Here is a 6,000-nt window from a genome sequence, read left to right as displayed (position 1 = left end):
GAGGCTGAGGTTTAGGCTTCCTAAGGGCCCTGCTGCTGCTGACTTCACTTTGAGTCTAAGGCTTTTCACAACCCTGTCCTTCCTGTCAGTCCAAACAGTCTCAAGGCCCAGGTCCTGTTTGAAGTGGATCTCCTCTTCACACAGCTGTTGCGAGGTGCTAGGGATTAGGACAAGGCTCTCCATGGGGCAGAGCCAGCCTAAGCCTCCGCCAGCAGTGTGAGTTTTCAGCCTTTCTCAGGTGATAATGGCATTCGGGGCTTTTCTACTGGGATCTCCAAAGGGTCTTAATTAAAGTGGGTGTATGAGTCTTGGAGGCAAACACAGTCCAAGAACTCCGCTTGGGAGCTTCTTTTGAGTTCTAGTTCCTTTCCTCCTGTCTTCAGAGGACTGGGTTCCTAGAAGTAAGACAGGGAACAAGAGAGCCAGCTTTATTTTCAAGCAAGAGTTTCTGCTAGTTGTTAAAGACTAGAACTCCGAGCCCCATCCCCCAGCCCCCCCCCCCCCACCTCCCAGGACAACATCTCTCTGACCACTTCCCCATAATAGTATAGAAAGTAGTGAAAAGAGCCCATTGCACCACGGGTGATGTGTTTTCTTTTTCCTGGGATTGCTCCAAGGAAAAGACAATGCATAGACAAGTAAGATAATTAATCAGTAGATGGCATTTAGATGAGAGTATTGAAACTCTTTCATTATAGAGCAAGTATCTTCCTTTATAAATTTCAAATATGGGTTTAAAGAGTAAATATTTGGGGTCCGACACCCACACTCATAGGCATACCTATTTGTAATCCCAGCCTTACTAGGGCAGAGGCAGGTAGATAGATGCCTAGAGCCAGTAGTCAAAATTATAAGCTAACGAGCTACCCATTCAGCAGGAGACCCAGTAAGCAACAAAGGAAGACATCTGTAAGTTCTCCGGCCTCTACATCTGTGCGTGGGTACTTGAGCGTACATGTGCATGTACAGGTAAATGTTTTTAAAATGAAGAAGTAAAATATAATCTTCTGAGCCTGGAGTCATAACTCAATGACAGAGCCCTTTCCTAGTAAACTCATGAGGCCTTGGGCCCAACCCCCAGGACTGAAAGGCAAAATTCTCCTTTCTTAGGAAAAACTCGAGCATTATAAAAGCCAGGAATACATTTTCGTGGGCAGAGGATGTTGCTCAGTGGTAAAGTGCCTGCCTAACATATGCAAGGTCCTGGGTTTGAGTCCCAGCACTGGAGGAGGGAAGGAAAGAGACGGCAATACATTTTTATGACTTCATTTGAATGTGTCTTTTTAAATATAAAATTTGAGGCTATATCTACTTTAATAATTAAAGAATTAATTGGTATACAATAATTATAGGGCACAGCATGATATTTCAGTGTATATTATGTGTAATGATCAGATTATAGTAACTGTCATATATATCACCTCAAATGTTTATTATTTGGCTGTGTTTTTTAAAGATTTATTTTATTTTATTTTTGTGTGTGTGTGTGAGATTGAGAGTGTGTGCAGATAGCTACAGAGGTCAGAAGAGGGCATCATATCTGCTAGATTAGAGTTCTAGGTGGGTGTGAGCTGCTTGATGTGGTGTTAGGATCTGAACTCAGGTACTTACTGTTCTCTAACTGCTGAGCCATCTCTCCAACCCCTGTGTTGTGAACAGCTGAAAACTCCCTCTACAACTATTCTAATTTCTACTTCTTTGTGATTAGCTGTTTTTAAACTTCCACATCTAAGTGTGAACATTTGAAATTTGTCTTTCTATAACTGACTTATTTAACATAACCTCCATGCTTCCACAAATGACAAGATTCATTCTTTTTCTATTTTTGTATACAGCTAATGTTCTATTATGTACAGATACCACACTTTTTCTAGCCATTCATCTGTTCAAAGCCAAGGTTGACCCTGTATCTTGGCTTTGTCAATAGTTCTACAATAAACACAAGAGTGCAAATATCTCCTTGATGTGGCACCTTTATTTCTTTTCCTTGGGGTTTATATGCAGGAGTGGGATGGCTTCTATCCATAGTTTTTTTTTTTGAGGAATTCCCATGCTGTTTTCCACAGTAGTGATACTAATCTAATATGCTCATCAGCAGTGTTTCAGATTTCCTCTTTAAATATTAATTGCGTAATTATTTACTCACCATTTAATCAACGTCACTTCACTTTACAGAGTCAAAGCTCATGAAGCTTGAGACTATGTCTTGCTTGCCATTTTATCCTTGATGCTTGATGAGTATTATGCACCCCATAAACAGCCATTGAATAAGCAAACAATTATTTAAAGAAGTGTAATCTAGGGCTGGAGAGATGGTTCAACAGTCAAGAACACAGTTTTTCTTCCATTGGGCCCAGATTCAAGCCCCAGCACCTACATAGCAGCTCACAACCAGCTTTGACTCCAGTTCCAAGGGAACCAATGCCATCTTTTTGCCTCTGCAGACACTGCATGCCTACAGTGCACAGGCATACATGCAGGCAAAGCACACACACACACACACACACACACACACACACACACACACACCCCTCACAAAAAACAAAGAGATGTCTTCCAATGGTCCACATTTGCTTTTATCCTAGATGAAGCTTGCTAATGAAAGGACTCATCTTATACATTACCGTTTGCCTCTTAAAGAAACCCCCTGTGACCAGGTGGTGGTGGTGGCAGAGGCAGCACACACCTTTAATCCCAGGGCTCTGGAGGCAGAGGCAGGCAGACCTCTGTGAGTTTGAGGTTAGTCTGGTCTACAAAGCAACACAGAGAAACTCTGTCTTGGAAAGAAAAGAAAAGAAAGAAAAGAAAGAAAGAAGAAAGAACAAAAGAAACCCCTTGTGATTACTTACAAAAAAAAGTCTGTAGATTTTAAAATCAGCCACACAAAACCTTACCAGTTTGTGAGACTGGTAATCTTAAATAATTGGAGATCATTTTAGACAGAACGAAGTGAGAACAAACACAAAGACGACCGTTTAAGGAAGCTATCCGGATTTTCCTGAGCATGAGAGATGCTCCTTGTTTCACGGTGGTAGTGCCAAGGTGTGTTGTGTTGTTCTAGAGTATTTGCATGCTTTGGCGCACTGCATCTGCTGTCTGTAAAGGTGACTGATAGAAGGGACAATTAGGGCCCTGGAAACCAGGGTCGATGGCACATCAAGGATTAGCATCACAGGGCATGTGAGTCTTGGACATACCAGTATCTTCAGAGGTCACAGGAAGAGTCACCTTGAACCTCTTCAACAGAAGCCTGGAGTCTGGACCTCCTTACCACTAACAGAAGACTAAAAGACAACCTTTTTCTCCGGGGATGAGCTGTGTTTGGCCCTGTAATCCAGAGGATGGGAGAGGAAGTTTCACAGTTTCAGACAACACGACAACATTGCCAGGAGGTTGCTGTCCGCCCCATCCCTCCCTAGTCCTTTCTGCCCTCAAAGGGTTTTTTTAATGTGTTCAGGGCCACGATGTTGCCCAGTTTTGCTACCAACTTTCCTTCTTGATGATCTTTTATTTCAATGTTGGCTTTCTTTCCCCTGTGTGCTCAATGACGTCTGATTGTGGGGTCCAGTTCTAATTAGTCTGTATATGAAGTTTAATTCACTGTGGCTCTTTTGGCACTAGACTCAAATGGGCTTTGATGTCTGGCTGGAGCTTTGATCCCAGACCCTCAAATGGTGGTCATCACCCAATCTCAAAGGGTTGCACTTTGCTTCCCCCTCCCATCTGGAGACAGCTTACCTCAATTACATCATTTGTCTCTGTTTGGCCATAAAAGCTGCAAGGCATTATTTGTTACTTTTCTCTATAGGAAATCGTGCAACTGATGCTCCTTACTCTGTCTGCAATAGAATAGTCACTGCAGGATAAAGGATTTGCAGAATGATGCTCAGACTTTGATGGGGGTGCTCTTAGGAAATGTTCTGCTCAAGGGTTCAGACTATGACCTACGGACACTTTCCTTAGAAAATATCCTTAAGAATAAGCTACACAGTTGCAGTGTCCCATGAACTGGTTTTCTTGCTTCCCTGCTGGTAGCTTTACCTCATTCTCCAGATCCTTAAGGTAGCAGTTCGTTGTATCTTTAATGTCACATTCTCTGGGGGTCTATGGCAGGGTTTCTCTAAAGACTAAGCCTCAGGGACAGGAAGAGATCGAACTAGGGCCGAACACCACTTGAAAGGAGATAAGTAAGTAGCCCTGTGAGAAGAAGTACCAGTGATTGCTTAAAAGAGAGGAAAGAAAAATCAAAACCGTAGTGGGAAGGGAGACCCTGTTCATCATGGAAGGGGACTGTGGGTGATTACTGCCTCTTTTTTTTTTTCTTTCTTTCTTTTCTGCAAACAAAACCCAGAATCCAAGTATAAAGAAAATCTAGCAAGCTAAACTGGAGAGGAGAATATTTGTCTGTTAGCTTCAGAAGAGAACAGGGGCAAGCAGGCCAGTCACACTTAATCTGATGACATTGGGAATTTTCCTGGAAAAACAATTACCGCATTGAGCTCCTTGCTTCGAACTTCATTTGACAGCCTGAGTTTGTTTTAATTGGCATCTGAATGAGCAGCATTATTTATTAATGTGTAATGGATATTTTGGAAAGGATCACCCCCCTTTTCCTATTGGAGACCATTTTATTGGCGGAATCCTCTGCATACATTAGTTTTAATATTTAAACTCATTGAGAACACTCTTTCATGGAGATGAACAAGCTACTATGACAAATGGTTTGCTTTGGACCAACAAGCCAGCCTAAAGAGGCATTTGGTGGGAAGCAGGGTGTGTGGGTGGGGGGGTTGGGGGAGGTAGGGAGGTGGAGAAGTTTGGAGACAGGGCGACTTGTCTGTCAGCTGTAACAAGATTTATTAGCAGTGTGTAAAAACACATTTCAGCTTTCCCCCCCTTGAACTGTATAAATATAGTTGTCAATGTGTGACATAACACAGGCCACAATAATAGGGTCCGCCCAGCCAGAAGGAACCTAATTCAGACCTAGAAAGCAAGCGGCCTGTTTAGAAATGAGTAGGACGAAACAGTGGCACAGGATTTGTGAGAGTGGCACTTGACATGTAAGACATGACATTGTTCTTGAAGCGTCTTCCTGAATCTAGGAACAAAACTAGCCCTTGTATTACCGCGCTCTTTGGCACACAGTAGGCTTAAAGAATGTGTGACCTGTAGACTTTGCATGTGTGGGAATACCTGAATATGGTCCCATTTTTATATCGTGCTAGCTATGAACCAAGGCTGTGGTCCCTTTCAAGTCTGTGGGAGGTAGGGGTGGGGGTGGGGTGGGGGAGGTAGGGGTGGGGTGGGGTGGGGGCTAAGAAGTGCGAGTGGGTGGCGAGGGAGCTCTTGCTTTTTTGGTAAAGGTCAACTTAATTCTATTTGTTGGAGAGATTAAGTGGGTACCGTTAAGTTTAAAAGTGTGCTAATAGAAAAACAATTTACAACTAACTGGCATGCTCTGGAGCCTCTCTTCTGGTAATTATCAGTTGCGTGCTTCTAGGCCTGAGTGAGAATGCTGATACTACCAGGGTATTAAAACAGTCGCAGCCTCCAGGGGGCTTTTATGATGTAGCTGGAGAGAAGACACACAATGAACACCTAAGTACACAGATTATGTGTGCCCAGAACCGGACCCAGATAAGAGCCTGTGAGAAGGACCAAACATTCTCGCAGCTAACAGTTCAGAGCAGGGAAATGAATGAATTGAAGATTAGACCACATAGAGGGGTGGGGGTGGGGTGGGAGGGAAGGAGACTTCCTTGCTGGAGTAAGCAGCTGGACAAAGGTGTAAAATTCTGAAATCATGACCTGAAATGTGTTCCTTCACATAACACTTTGTCTTAACTTCATCAAATTATGACTTGCTAAATTCAATTTCGAAGGTGCTTGGATGCACTGTTTTTTAAGAGACGTGGTGTAGCCCCATAAGCCAGCTAGTGGCATTTCCAGATAGATCCCTATACCACTGAAATGCCCAGTGAGTGGTGTCCCAAGGAC

The sequence above is a fragment of the Mesocricetus auratus genome, unplaced genomic scaffold, assembly GCF_017639785.1.
Source record: "Mesocricetus auratus isolate SY011 unplaced genomic scaffold, BCM_Maur_2.0 Super-Scaffold_15014, whole genome shotgun sequence".
In the NCBI taxonomy this organism is placed as follows: Eukaryota; Metazoa; Chordata; class Mammalia; order Rodentia; family Cricetidae; genus Mesocricetus; species Mesocricetus auratus.
This window is presented reverse-complemented; position numbering follows the sequence as displayed.